Source organism: Symphalangus syndactylus, chromosome 4, assembly GCF_028878055.3.
Source record: "Symphalangus syndactylus isolate Jambi chromosome 4, NHGRI_mSymSyn1-v2.1_pri, whole genome shotgun sequence".
Lineage (NCBI taxonomy): Eukaryota > Metazoa > Chordata > Mammalia > Primates > Hylobatidae > Symphalangus > Symphalangus syndactylus.
In genome coordinates this window covers 70,798,740-70,814,109 of record NC_072426.2, presented here as the reverse complement: position 1 = coordinate 70,814,109, position 15,370 = coordinate 70,798,740, and the positions used below count along the sequence as shown (strand labels likewise).

General features: G+C 48.0%; 1 protein-coding gene across 3 annotated transcripts in view; it reads left to right on the top strand.

Annotated features, from left to right (window-relative positions):
• The first annotated feature begins 2,364 nt into the window (after positions 1-2,364).
• Positions 2,365-15,370, top strand: part of LOC129480770 (supervillin) — a 277,840-nt gene continuing 264,834 nt past the window's right edge. Inside the window, exon 1 of one of the 3 annotated variants that reach the window (XM_063637239.1) lies at positions 2,365-2,625. The gene's annotated coding sequence lies outside the window, so the exon portion shown is untranslated. Of the gene's footprint in view, positions 2,626-3,367; positions 3,537-15,370 lie in introns of those variants that run through there. The other 2 variants (XM_063637240.1, XM_055275028.2) reach the window with 2 other exon arrangements.

Sequence of the window (15,370 nt, the reverse complement as noted above, 5' to 3'; positions counted from 1 at the left end):
GGAAAACAAAGTTTGGGGAAGAGTTCAATTATGGCAGCACATTACTGTGCTTGGGGTGTCTATGGTGATCCAGCAGCCACTGGATCTGGAGCTTGGGGAGGGGCCTGGCTTGGTGTTAAGAAGTCAAGGGTTCAGCTGGGCACAGTGGCTCATGCCTGTAATCCCAGCACTTTGGGAGGCCAAGGCGGGAGGATCACTTGAGGCCAGGAGTTCTAGACCAGCCTGGCCAACATGGTGAAATCCTGTCTCGAAAAAAAAAAAAAAGAATAAATCAAGGGTTGGATGAAGCCACAAAGAAAGTTACAAAGTAGGATCAGTAAGTGCACTTAATTTGGGGCAATGACCAATTTGTGGAAGATGACTTTTTTCAGATGTCTCTAGGTAGTGTGGGGTCAGCACGAAAGTCCTCATCCTCACATCCTTCCTGTCTACCCCAGCTGTAAATGTGTCAGAGCTCCCATAGATGGCAGGAGGAATGAGCGTCTTAGACGTATTTATTCACCACAGTCTCTAATTATAAAGCCCATGGGGGATGACAATGACATGGGGAGTAGGCAGAGGACAGAGCTTGGGGCAAGGGTGACTCTGGATTGAATCGCTAACAAAGGCTAAGAGGCTGGTTCTGAAATGTTTGCTGGTAAAGGGTCTCAAATTCCTGATAGATCCCCTATATTCTTTTCCACACTGGAGTGTCGCTGCTGCTACTGTGACCACATATCGAGTTGAGAGGGCTGTTTCCTTACTGTATTTTCAATCCTTCCAGCTTCCCTTCATAGTACTTGACAATGTGTGAGTCCACAGTTCAGCTTGTCGTGGAGGGGATGAGATGGAGTAGGGGATAGGGGAGGCTGAAGTCCAACTTTTTTTTCTTTTCTTTTCTTTTTCTTTTTCTTTTTTTTTTTTTTTGAGACGGAGTCTTGCTCTGTCGCCCAGGCTGGAGTGCAGTGGCACGATCTCGGCTCACTGCAAGCTCCACCTTCCGGGTTCACGCCATTCTCCTGCCTCAGCCTCCCAGTAGCTGGGACTACAGGCGCCCACCACCACGCCCGGCTAATTTTTTGTATTTTTAGTAGAGATGGGATTTCACCATGTTAGCCAGGATGATCTCGATCTCTGACCTCGTGATCCATCCGCCTCAGCCTCCCGAAGTGCTGGGATTACAGGCGTGAGCCACCGCGCCCGGCCCTGAAGTCCAATTTTTATTCTAGCATCTTAGGAGCAATGGAGCTCACAGTTGTGGACTGAATTGTGCACCCTCCCCGCCCCCCAAATCCCAATTCATATGTTGAAGTCCTAACCCTCAGTACTTAAAAATGTGATGTAGGTGACACACATCTTGGTGACAGAGCAAGACTCTGTCTCAAAAAAAAGGCATGTAATTGGAGGTGATTAAGTTAAAATGAAGTCATATAGTGTCTTTAGGAGAAAAGATTAAGACACAGACACAGAGGGAAGGCCTTGTGAAGACACCACAAAAAGCCATTTACAAGCCTAGAAGACTGGCCTCAGAAGAAACCAACCCTGACCACATCTTGATCTCCAGAACAGTCTTCCAGACTCCAGGACTGTGAGAAAATCAATTTCTGTTGCTTAGGCCACCCAATCTGTGGTCTTTTAGAGCAAACAAAAACACTCGCTTTTCTTTTTTGTCTGATGGTGCATATTCAGGAGGAAACATAAAGTAGTCTAACACTCAGAGCACAACTACCTACTGAAACAGACAAGTAACATACTTAACAGGTTGAAATTTATCTACTTATCTACTGTTCTGCCGTTTACCAAGTACTTTTACAAGCCCTAACTCTCAATCTTCGCGGCTGCCTCAGCATCACCTGGGAATCTGTTCGAAGTGCAAATTCTCGAGCCCCACAGAAGTCTTACAGAATCAGACACTGGAGGGGGCACGAAGAGGGGCAGTCATGGTGTTTTCACAAACGTTGGAGGACTCTGGTGTAGCTAAAGTGTGAGAACCAACGAGGCAGGGTTCGGTCCAGGTGGAGGGGATTGGGGAGTGCTGTGACTTTTTCACAGGAGCGCGTGGCCAGCAAGGACGGTCTCCTTTGCAACTGGCCCACAGCGTTGGCACAGGTCGCCAGATTTTATTTATCCCTGGAAGGTCTGGAGACTCAGAGGGGCCTCTCAGGGCTCCAAGGTAAGCAGCTGCCTCCGGGCAGCAGAGCCGGTGACAGCCAGCGAGCCCTGAGCCGCCGGGCGCGTGCGCGTGGGCGCGTCCCTGGGCCGGGCGCGAGCCGAGGGGGTGGGTGGCGCCCGCCCCGCCGGCCTGGCGCGCGGTCCGAGCCACTCAGAGCGCCTGGCGGCCGACACCCGGGGGCCCTACAATTAATACCGGGCGCCTGCCCGCTGGCCGGGACTCTCGCGCCGGCTCTCGGGGACGGAGGCGCCCGGTCCGCCCTGACGAGCTCGCCACTGGCTCTGCTCCGGCGGCGACGGCGACAGTGGCCCGAGCCGACTCTCGCGGGGCCCACACCTCCTCGAGAGCCAGCTTGGGCAGGGGACGGTGCCGCACCACCGAGGTCCCGCGCTAGTGTGCGCCCGGGGCCCGGTCCCGGCAGGTGGGCGAGGAGGGCGGGCGCGGTCGGGGCTCGGCAGGAGCGCGCGGAGAAGGTGAGTCGCGGGGGAAGGTGGGGACGCGAGTGTGGACGCGTGAGTGTGGGAGCACCCCCAGGAAGGTCTCGGAGATGTCCTCTCTCCTCTCTTCCTGGTCCCCTCCAGAGTTTCGCTCAGGTCCTCAGGGGACAGCCTGAGAGGCCAACCTGCTGCAGAGCGAGTTGGACAGCCACACCCCCGGCCGGGAGAGCGACAGGGCGGCCCTGGCCTCCAGCCCCACTGCGATCCTAAAGCCCCGCATCCCCGGGCTGCAGCGGGGGCAAGCCCAAGCATCTTCCCAGCCCTGGGACCCGGGGGCGTGACTGCCACCACCCAGAGAGCTACTGAGACACAGGACACAAACTTAGTTTCCGAACAAAGTAAAATCTGCCTTTCTGGTATTTTAAGACAGGACGTGCTTATGCCGATTCATCGCGGTTTCCTTGGGCCACCTCGGAGGACGCGGCTGGACCCGCTGGCCGTGGAGGGGGTCGGCTCCGGGCGCGAGTTCGTGTCCTAGGGCGTGGGGACAGCTCTGGTGCTTCCCCCGGGAGTCGACCCAGCATAGTCCCCGAGCACTGGTCCCTGTTTTGGGAAGGGATGCCCACGTTGAGAGAGGCAGGGGTGCTTGTGCTTGGCCCCCCTCCGTGTCCCCACCCTCTCCGCCCGATCCTCTCCCCGTCCGAGGGTGCTCCCGCCTGGTGGCCCAGCAGAGGGCGCCAGCTCCCGGCCGCCGTGCGGGTCGCAAGGGGAGGGGACACGCAAGCCTCCAGGTAAGGAGCGAAGTGAATCATCCCGAGCGGGGACCCGCTCCCCGCGCGGTGGGAACGAGGCGGGGCGTGGCCGCGGCGCTGCTAAGAAGTCGGGGCCGCCGAGCCGCTGTCGGCGGGAAGCGGCGATCCTGCCACCGGGAGGTGTGGAAGAGCTGGGTAGGTGAGAAAAGTCCCTCCGCGCGGTGGCCGAGGGGCGCGCGGAGCCGGGGCCGGCAGACGCCAGGACGCGCCGCTGCGCTCTACTCCGGGGCGGAGGGCGCGGGTCAGTCTCGCTCTGGCTGCGGGCCGCCCTGCCGGGCACCGAAGCGGGAACGGGGGGGCCTCCCGGGGCTGGAGGCTGGCTGGCGCCCGGGCCGCTGCGACGGGGCGCTGCTCTCGGCCCGCGGGGTCCCCGAGCCGTAACAAAGGCGCGGCGCGGCGCGGCCGCGGCTCCCACCCACTTCCGTCCCCGGAGCGCGCCTCGGGGAGGAGCGGGCCGGGGCAGGGTTTCTCTCCGCGGAGTTTCGGGAAGTTAGCGCGGCTGCCCGTTACGCTGAGAGTAAGGCGGGGAGGCGGGTGGCCCGGGGAGTGGCGCGCCAGTGATCAAAACTGCGACATGGCCCGGTTCCTTTCCCGACACCAGGCGCAAGTGGCCGGAGCTGCGGTGGCTCCCGCGTCCCAGCCCGGGGTCCCAGACCTGCGCCTCAGCAGGGCCCACGCGGGTTTGAACCCGACGCGTGGTGCGCCAGGCCACCCCGCCTGCCCACGTTTCTGCGCGCGTGCGGGCTCCCCGAAGGGAGTGGTTTAGTCCCCGGGTGACAGCCAGCAGTCCCTGGCACCCCGAGTGGAGCTCCAGAAGGCGGTAATTGCATTACAGTGAGTGAGCGGCGGGAGGCTCCATTCCAGGCCGCAATCTGGGTCAGGTGCGGGGTTAAGAGCTTCAGGCGTTGGCATGAGAGATCTTGGGAAGTCTGACAGTTTATTGCGATAAGAAGTTCCTCACAAGGGGAGAGGCCAGCTGGGGAAATTAAAGGAGCTCCTGTCCGCCATCCCCAGCCCCATCCCGAGGTTGTGATAACTTGTGCCTGTGCAAACCCTAGCACAGGCACACGTTTTGTCATAGAAGTGTCAGAGGCAGCATCTCTACTGCGCCAGATGTTTCTCAGCATCTGAACAGGAGAGGAGGAGGTGGTATTGAAGAGAAACCCAGGACGTTCTGCTTGCTGTGAACCCAGCCCCTCGCAGTCAATCGATGGAATTCACGTTTTCGTGTCTTGTCTTATCGGCCTCCACCCCCTTCTTCTGTTGGAAGGAAAGGGCAGGCACTGGTTTTTATGAAGGGCTAATGGACCAGGGACTCTCCCCTACACAATGTGGAAGGCTCTTCATTTTCTCTTTAAACCTTACAACCTCTTCCCAGGAGGTTATTTCTGTTTCACAGATGAGGAAACTGAGACTTAAAGAGGTTAACAGATCTAAGAGTCCTCCCTGTTCCAAAGAGGACTGTTTATTCTGTTTTGTTTTGTTGTTTTTTTTTTAATTTTTGGCAAAGTCAGTTACCGAAGAGCGCTTTATGGACTGCTGGGTGTGTGCTGTACCCCGGGGTTCAGGTTTGATTATGTTAGGCTTTAGGGCTTGATGGACTTTCCACCTATCTCTGGCTTGTGTTAATGCCAGTGCCATAACTAAACCAACTCATATTTAAAACTTAATGTATATGAAGAGAACTAAGGTTTCCTCCCCAAACCTTTAGAAGAATTATGACAGTTCCAAAGAGAGGTGGAAATAGCCGTCCTTCGCTTTTTGCAGTGTTTCATCGGGCAGGTAGGCCTGGAGTCAGGAATTCTACACAGCACGGAGCTCTGTTTGCCTTTTCTTTTGCAAGGAGCTGCAGTTCCCACCTTGTTTAAGCTGTGTGTGACTTTGCCACTGTGCTGAATGTGCGTTTAAAATTAAGTGAAGTATGCTTTGGAAATAATGGCCCAGGTTACTGACTGATAAGTTTAAAACTTCAGAATTTCTTTGAGGGATCCAAGGATATAGTTGTATCCACAACTTTTATGCAACATTTGAGTTGTATAAAATAGGTTTACAAAATAGGACTTTGGCATTGTCCTGAATGTACTTAAAATGTATTGCCTTCAAGAAAGATGTCTGCAACTCTGGCGTGACAGTCAGGGACTTGGAACATCCTAGATAGAGGCAGCCAGGCACGCTGATGAGGGCAAGCCTGGGAAGTCAGAATAGCTAGGTTCGGTTGCTGCCTTCACCATTTAGAGGTCTGTAGCCTTGGACAGTTTGCCCAGCCCCTGAGCTTCACTTTCTTCTTTTAAAACATAAATCAAAGGCCAGGTGCCATGCCTCACACCTGTAGTACCAGGGCTGTGGGAGGCCGAGGTGGGAGGATGGCTTGGGGCCAGGAGTTTGAGACCAGCCTGGGCAACATAGTGAGACCCTGTTTCTACAAAATATTTAAAAATTACCTGTAGCCTTAGCTACTTGGGATGCTGAGGTGGGAGGATTGCTTGAGCCCAAGAGTTCGAGCCTGCAGTGAGCTATGATTGCGTCACTGCACTCCAGCCTGGGCAACAGAGCTAGACAGCTGTCTGTAAAAAAACTAAACAAAACAAGCTAGGAATAATAATAGCGCCTCCTGGTTTCAAACCATGAGGACTAAATTAGATAATTCATGAGATACTCGGCACAGTGCCTAGCACATAGTTGCTATTCAACAAATGTTAACTAATAATGATGATGTTTAAGAACAGAATCCTTCCCTTCCTCCCCTCATCCAGAGAGGTAAAGTAGTTCATAGTTGCCCTGAACTAACTGTTCTTAGTGAATATGGCAATATGGTACAGTTAGCGATTCCTCCTTCTCTCAGCAAGTTGGGGCTAGGGAAAGGTTGGTAGTGATGGAAAACTTGGTCCAGTCGCCCAAGGAGTTTACAAGGAGCTCCAGAACTGTAGAGCTTTTGTCCTGGTTTTGCCACTGTGTAATTTTGTGGCTGGCCTTTCAGCCATTTCCCTTTCTTTTAAATTTAAAGCCCAGTATTCTAATGACCAAGATGGTAGGAATTAAAAAAAAAAACAAAAACCCAAACCAAATGAACTGGTGAAAAGGAAATATGTATTCTCTTTTCTCATTCACCAGCCATCAATGGCACTAAAGAAATGTATCTGCTTCTGTGAAAATTGTGCTGGCCTAATCCTGGGAAGAGGGACCATTTCCTTGGAAAATATAATGTTTTCTGATAGTCTGTTTAAAGTTGAACCACCAGGTTGACAGAAGAGGAAGGAGAGTTTGAGACATAACATTTCAAAAATATTTCCTTAAACATGGTCAACTATGTATGATCTGAAAATTGCTAAACTAACTTTTAGATGACAGCATGAAAGTATAGGTCAGTTAAACTGAACAATTATTGAGCAACCAGTATAGTTATCTCATATGTTAAAAAACTTGAAAGTTTTTCAAATGAGCAAATATACTCTATATTGTATATACATGCAAGAAATATAAAATTGTATATTGTATCTATATGTATATTGTATCTATACTGCATATAATTTCTTATAATACATCTGATCATTTTTTGGTATTTTATACCTCTTGATTTGGGTTTTGCTCTTTTAAACAACTGATATAAAGAAACCTTATAATGTCATTATACACCACCCGATGTGTAGTTACCATGAACATTATCTTCAAGAAAGTGCATGGACGGGAGGACAGGGAGGGATTGTCATTATGTAGGTTTGACATCTGGATGTGATATGCAGCTTCTCCCACACTGGAAAATGAGCTGCATGCATAACCAATTGGAGGCGTGTAAAGACTTAGGAGCAAGATCCCTGCTTTTGTGCATTTCACTCCATTTGTAGCCACTTGTTGCGCTCCATCTGGGAAGAAAGAAGCCGCTGCAGGGCATGCGCCAGACCTGCGCTGGGCTGTCGCTTCCATTGTACGGAAGATGAACAGGCGGCGTTATTCTGGATCACATAGCAGCTTGTTCAAAAGCATCTTGCATTCCCCAGCTGTTCCACAACTTCTTCGCATATGGGAGAGAACTTGCCAGCTGCTGGGGCAACTGTACTTACATTTGCTGCCTTTGTTCAGTAAACAAGGAAGGTAAAAAGACAGGCGCCTTTGTTAAACTGCAGTCATTGTAAAGAGACTTATTTGTTTCTGTTATGTCAATGTTATTCCAGATATAGTCTGTCAGGGGAGGAGGTTTAAAAGGAAATGTCAGAATTAACATTTTTTTTATCCAAATAAATGTTATTTTAAGGTAACCGGCATGTATAGTTTTTCCATATGTAAACCCTTAGGCTGCTTTTATATTTCATTGCCTAACAAAGGAATGGATCTAATACCTAAAAATAAGTGTTTATTTAAAAATTGACATATGAATCAGATTTAATTCTATATATTTTTCTATTGCATGAAATACATAAAAGTTACAATGTGTCTCCAGACAGTGCTTTTGTGTTTTCAGAACATTCTGTTGTTTTTGCATTTGTTGGAGCTGGAGGGTACCTTGCCCACACCCTTTGTTTAATCAATGAGAAAACTTCAGTTTATAAGAAGTTGTTGCTTATCCAAGGTGGTTTGGCTAGTGGATTTAATTCAGCAAAGCTTCTGTTGAGTGTTCATAGCGTGACAGGCCTGGGAAACCTATAGAGATGAATAAGGTTTGGGCCCAGCCCTGGATGGACTCGCAGTTCAGAAACAACAGACATAAACAAATACTTCAAGTATGAGGGCTAGAGCAGAGGCAGCACCTTTTTGTTTTCAGAACAGTGTTGTAATCATGTCAGCTCAAATAAAGCCAGAGTGGCAAGTTGATGTTCCAGTAAGAATCGAGGAGCAGAATCTTGGGTACAGGAAGATAGAAGAGGCGTTATATGGTTTATCAAATTTTACGTACATGTCCTTAAAAAAGAAGATTTTGTACTGTGTCTCTACCTAGGCCTGCTTGTCTCCCAGTTCCTGGCCAGCACCCCAAAACATCTTGCCTTCCTAATTATTGTGAATTGTGAATAAATGGCCCTCTAGTAGCTCCAGCATCAATCACAATCCTTTTTGGGATATTCAGTCAGTTTCAATCCCGTTTGTTCTATAAGAGGTTGTAAAATAAGCCATAATTGCTTGGGCATGTATAAAACCCTCTGACTCCAAATCTCCTCTAAATCTTAGGGGTTCCTTGTACTGGAAACTGCTGTTGCTTCAGATCCTCTGATGATTCACGGTTGCTGAGTTGGGCCCACAATTCTAAGCCCTTAATCCACTTCTGGGCTCCATTTATACATTCGTGTATCTCTTACTTCATCCCTTTTGTGCAGTAATAACAGATTTTTACAGTCTTTCAGTTTTCACTTGGTTTTACTGACATTTTCACTTGAGACACTCAAGAACTCCATTGGGTTCTTAGGGCTGATGACCCAGGGTTTCCATCTTGTAGGAAAGGAAACTGAGGCTCTGCTGTTGAGAACCTTGCCTGGGCTAGGATTAGAACTAAAATCTCCTGATTGAAAATTCAACACTCCCCTCTGACTGGAAGGGTCAACTTATACAAAGCTGGAGGTTGAGTCTCATCTTCTATAGCTTCATTGTGCGTGCCCTGACTTAAGTGATCCTCACTGGGTTTTCCACCCAGGGCGTTCACTGGGAGAAATCTCCCTTCCTTGGTACATTTCTCTGCACATTACGGTTCTCTTAGCATCTTATTCTTCTTTTACTTTTTTCTTTTTTAGAGACAGGATCTTGCTCTGTTGCCCAGGCTGGAGTACGGTGGTGTGATCATAGCTCACTGCGGCCTTGAACTCCTGGGCTCAAGGAATCCTCCCTCCTCAGCCTCCCAAGTAGCTGGGACTACAGGCGTGCACCACCACGCCCAGCTAATTTAAAAAAATTGTAGAGAAATGTTGCCCAGGCTGGTCTCGAGCTCCCTGGGCTCAAGCGATCCTTCTGCCTCAGTCTCTCAAAATGCTGGGATTATAGGCGAGAGAAACAGTGCCCAGCCATCAAGTTATGTTTCTAAGTCTTGTCTCTCGAGAGCAATTGCAACTTTTTTTTTTTTTCTTGAGACAGAGTCTCACTCTGCTACCCAGGCTGGAGTGCAATGGCATGATCTCGGCTCACTGCAAACTCCGCCTCCTGGGTTCAAGTGATTCTCCCGCCTTAGCCTCCCAAGTAGTTGGGACTACAGGCACATGCCTCCACACCCAGCTAATTTTTGTGTTTTTAGTAGAGATGGGGTTTCACTATGTTGGCCAGGCTGATCTTGAACTCCTGACCTCGTGATCTGCCCACCTCAGCCTCCCAAAGTGCTGGGATTACATGTGTGAGCCACCGTGCCTGGCCATTTGCCAACTTTTAAACACATACATCCCTCTATCCTGCTATACACACCACATACATACACACACACACACACACACACACACACCCCTCCATATACACAGAGGCCCAGCATGGCTACTGCACCCACTATCCTTTTTCACCCAGCCCAGCTCCTTTCAGAAGACGACTTCACCTTTATACCATCAAACTTTTTCCTCCTGCTTAATACCTTGGGATGCTACAGAATTTTTGATGGATGTCAGATATAGGTGGACGGTCAAAGTTAGCCTGTTTCCTCTTTTTCCACAGGGGTACTGTTGGAAAATGATCCAGCTCCCCTTGGTAGTGGTGACTATGTTGTCCCCCCAAACATCATGGTCTTTGGGGTTAGAAATAAGAGCTGTTTCCCTATAGGAGGAAGAAGGTGATGAGCTTAGTTGGGGAGGGGGACCTCCTTTGCTCAGAACTTCTCTAGTATTCCTTATGCAGCCGTAGTACCACTCCCCACAAACATCCTAACACCACCCCCACCCCCAGACTTTGGCAGCTTTCTTCTCTTTCTAGGACCCTTTGTTTGTTTCCCTCTTTGACATTCTGCCCCTCCTGCTCCTGGTCTGTTGCTGTCTCCCAGCCACCTCCCGGCAGGCCTGGGTTTCAAGTGTCTTAGGGACACATTTGCCTTGGATGCCCTTATCTCCATCTGTCATTGGTGTTTAATTGCTTTTCCTCTACTCTCCAGCCTGCTCTTTGACTTGGGGTAAGTTTCCCCCTTGCAATCCTTTCTGATTACTTCTTTCAGCTTTCCTCTGGCCAATTCAGCTGCCCGTTCAGCTTCTCCATGCTGCTAGCTCACCCTTTGTGTCTGCAGTTTCCCAGGGTTTCCAATACATGGCTTTGTTTCTATCCAAGGCTGTTCTACTCTCTCTCCCTTCCTTCCTTTCCTTCCTCCCCCTTTTTGACAGTGCTTCTTGATGCTTGTATTCTTTTCCCTTTCATTTTTTTCTTCTTAACAATTTGCAAACCCTTCTGCCTTTGTTCTGAGTCAATCTCATTTGGCTGTCACCTTTGTTTAGTATAATAATGATATTGAATACCCTATCAAAGTTTTTATGTACAGGAAATTTTTGCTTTTAAAAAGGGTTCTTTGGAACTGCAACTTGGAAATACCAGTTTTGAAACTGGTCAGGTCAGGGCATTTTAAAAGGTCTGAACTTTGGGGAAAATTGTTTGAAATTTATTTTGGCTTTCCTTGCCCGTGGCAGTACCTTGAAAGTAACTGAAACATAAGCTTGTTTTGGATAACCTTTCCCTTGCAAATGGAAATTGTACGTACACGGAGCAGAATTCACATTGGCTTTTTTTTTTTCCTTTTTCAAATCATATTTCTGGAAAATCTGGGAAGGGAGTTTGTGCTTTGTGGCCAGTCTAGGGTGGGTGTAAGTCATGAACGATTGGTCATATTAAGACTGTGCTAGACCCTTTTGATCAAAAGGCTCGCTAGGGATGCTTTCTACTTACGATCCTCTGTCCGTGAGAATACACCAGAGAGTAGGTATTAGGAAATCCTTGACAGAGTGACTTGATTAAGGAATCTTTACTTTTCCCCCAAAGCTGTGAACATAAGGGTTTACTCAGGGTCAGTAATAGAGTAGGATGGTAGTTGGAGGTTCTCGCCCTGCCTTGAGGTAGAGCTGCAGGCTACTGTTAGTCCTGGGCAGCCAGGGGGTCTAGCAGTGTTTGCAGTGCACCCAGAGCCCTCCCACCTGGCACTTGATCACTGCAAAAATATAAAATATAAAAATATTGCTCTTTTTGTTACTTTCTCTTTTTTTTTTTGTATTCACGACTTAATTCACATTTCTCCTTTCTCTAAATTCTGCAATAAGTGAAAAAATGTTTACCCATGCCAAAATAGTTTGGTACTTTAATTTCCCAGTTAAAAGGGAGCACAATTTTCTTGCCCCAGTAGATCTGGGACTCTGTTAACGGCAATGTTACTTATCCCAGGTAGCTTGGCTATTGCATGTAATTCAGCAAAGCTTCTGTTGTGTGTTTACAGTTTGACCGGCCTGAGGAACCTGTAAAGATGAATAATGGTTGGACCCATGGCACCCAGGGAGTTTGAGTCCAGCCCAGGCAACATTTCTCTATAGTTTTTTTTTTTTTATTATCTGGTGTGGAGGTCTACACCTGTAGTCCCAGCTACTTGGGAGGCTGAGGAGGCAGAATTCCTTGAGCCCAGGAGTTCAAGGCCACAGTGAGCTGTGATCACACCACTATACTCCAGCTAATGTTAGTACAGACTGGAGCACACAGACCAAGGAATCTTTGTTTCAGCAGTCTTCTTTAATTGGTGTTACTGGACATAGAATCTTGATGTAACCATCAACTTCAGTTAACCTAGTCAAGTTATCCACCTATATTATTATGTTATTATTAGCATCTGAAGAAAGGTCCTTGAAATTAGAATTGTATAGAAACAAGAAGTAAAAGTAATCAAACAGACTGTTGATTCTGTCGTTCCTTTGTTCAGCAAACATTTGATAACCACGTGGTGTGTGTGTGTATGCTTGTGCACATGGATGTGTGTACCCATTTGATGCTTGTTATTGAGAATATAGAGTGAATCCTGCCTTCATGGAACTTAGTGTGGGGGATACATTTGTAAATAAATAAGCATAGTTGTTGTAATGCAAGCACATTCTAGATGTCATGGAGACATGAGAGGATGCCATGACGGTGGTGCTGCCACTGGTAGCATCATCTATTGACTGTCCGCTGCTTGCCAGGCCCTGTGCTGAGGGCTTTGAGGCCTTGACATGCTGTTCTTATTTTAATTAGCCCTTTTTTTTTTTTTTGAGATGGAGTCTCTCTTTATCTCCCAGGCTGGAGTGCAGCGGCGTGACCTTGGCTCACCACAACCTCCACCTCCCAAGCTCAAGCCATTCTCCTGCCTCAGCCTCCCAAGTAGCTGGGATTACAGGCGCCCGCCACCGCACCTGGCTAATTTTTGTATTTTTAGTAGAGACGGGGTTTCATCATGTTGGCCAGGCTGGTCTCGAACTCCTGACCTCAAGTGATCCGCCCACCTCGGCCTCCCAAAGTGCTGGGATTACAGGCATGAGCCACCACGCCCGGCCACAGTTAGCACAGTTTTTTAAGTGGAAGCCTTGATAGGTTAAGTGCCTCAAATGAGGTATGACAATAAGTAGCAGAGTCTGGGTTTAGATTCAGATCCAAGGTCATAAACCTTTTGCCATAAATGACAGGATGTATCGGTAGCTTCCTAGGTTTACTTTTCCTCCTCTGACCATCCCTATCTCTGCATATAAAGAAGGAATAAGGAAGCCTGGAGAGCCTTTTGATATAAAAGATATATGTGGGGGCCAGGTGCAGTGGTGCAAGCCTGTAATCCCAGCATGTTGGGAGGCTGAGGCAGGAGGATCACTTGAGCTCAGGAGTTTGAGACCAGCCTGGCAACTTAGTAAGACCCCATCTCTACAAAAAATTTAAAAATTAGCCGTGCATGGTGGCACACACCTGTAGTCCTAGATACCTGGGTGGCTGAAGTGGGAGGATCACATGAGCTCATGATGTCGAGGCTGTAGTGAGCTATGATTGCACCACTGCACTCCAGCCTGGGCCACAGAGCAAGACCTTGTTTCTAAAATAATTTTTTTATTTTTTAAAAAGGGATGTAGGTGGGGAGTTAGCCCTAGCCCCACTCTCTCCTATAAAGGATGTACCATGGGGATCTAGTCTAGACGGTTCCTCAGTGTCTGTAATTACGCATTTTCTCTGAGTATTCTTTATATTCAATGTTTTGCCAACTCTGTTTCTAAAGAGGCTTTCTTTTCCCTCTGCTGAGCGTTGCGGAAACTGGCCATCAGCCTGACTGAGCCCCACAGCCCTCTGCCTCCTTTCTCAGTGCTGTGCATCGCAACCAGCAGCCTCTGGTTTCTGCCTTGATCCCCTCAATGGTGCTTGGTGAGGCAAGCGGCTCTATTTCAGGCCTGCAGAAGGGGAGAGTCACTTGCTCTTTAGGCTCTGTTCTTTAAATGAACTCCTCATGGAGGGGAAGCCTGCCTGCTAAGACACATCTGTGTGCATGAATACAGGCTCTCAGAAATCTCATCCTCACTTTCAGCAGCCTGCTGGTTACACTGCTCTTATCTCCCCTTTCCTGCCTTTTAAGGATTGCAAGGCTCTGTGTTTCTGATAAGACCCAGTTATGATCCTGAAGAATACTGGCTGGACAGGTTGGAGGAAACCTATCACTCTTGAAGGGAAGGAGAGGCTCAAAGGGGACGTGAGATCCTGCCCTTTTCCCAAAGGAACGCTTAAGGACACAAAAGCTGTCCTCTGCAGGATGAATCGCCCTGAGGCTCTAGGAGAAACTTGATAAGCATGCTCTGCCTTAGGGCTGTGCCTGTCCTGTTTCCTGCTCTTGATAGCAGGCAAGTAGAAAGATGGACCTCTGACCCTGAACTGTGTGCCATAATGGGGAAATTCCACCCTGAAAATTTAGAAATTTAGAGGTGAGCATGCACGCTTTTTTTTTTTTTTTTTTTTTTGAGACAGGGTCTCACTCTGTAGCCCAGGCTGGAGTGCAGGGACGTGATCTTGGCTCACTGCAACACCTCTGCCTCCTGCAGAGAACCTTCAAGTGATTCTCATGCCTCAGGCTCCCGAGTAGCTGGGATTACAGGCATGTGCCACCACACCCAGCTAATTTTTGTATTTTTGGTAGAGATGGGGTTTCGCCATGTTGACCAGGCTGGTCTCCAACTCCTGACTTGAAGCGATCTGCCCACCTCAGCCTCCCAAAGTGCTGGGATTACAGGCACAAGCCACCTTGCCCAGCTGCTCATCAGTTTTTAAGTCCAAAAATAAGGCTAAGAACTTCCTGGAAAAATTGATAGACCATGAACTCAAGTGAAGAGACAGCTTACTTCAACCAGTGTTAGACGATGTCCATCCACTTCCTAAAAATGAATTCGATATTAGACTTTGAAATAGGATTTATATATGTTTTTTTCATTCTGACCCCAAAATTATCCAATTATTTTTTAAAAAATAGTCACCATCATATATCCTGACACTGAGTTTCCAGGAAAAAGAAAAACCATATTATATACTTGACAAGAAAATTATATGGTTGGAAGATGTTTTGGTTGATTATTTGTATAAACCCAACATCTGTGTGTATGTGTGTGTGTATGTTTTCAGTCCTCATAAAAAAAGAATGAAAAGCTTTCATTGCATGGCTTTTTTTTCCTATGCACTTGCTTCTCACAGTGTTGGAAGAAGGCACAAGTTAGTTATAGCAGGCAGTGAAAGCAGTTTATTTTTTTCCATGAACAAATTGGTTCCATCTCTTGTATTTAGGCTTCTTGAAAAAAAAAAAAGAGAGAGAGAGAAAACAAAAAACTCAGAAGAAACTGCAAGCTTATTGTGGAAAACTTCTCACTTTCATTTTGGGCACAGATACTGGTTCTAGGTTCAAATAGTAGCATCCTTTATCTGTTTGCAGAACTTGGTAGTTCTACAATTTATAAACCCATTCATACTTCCCTTGCCCCATACCCAAGTCTCCCTAAACACAATGTCTTCTCCATTATTTTCCATTTCAGCTAGAAGTTGGTTTTGAAAAGTTAAGTGCTGTG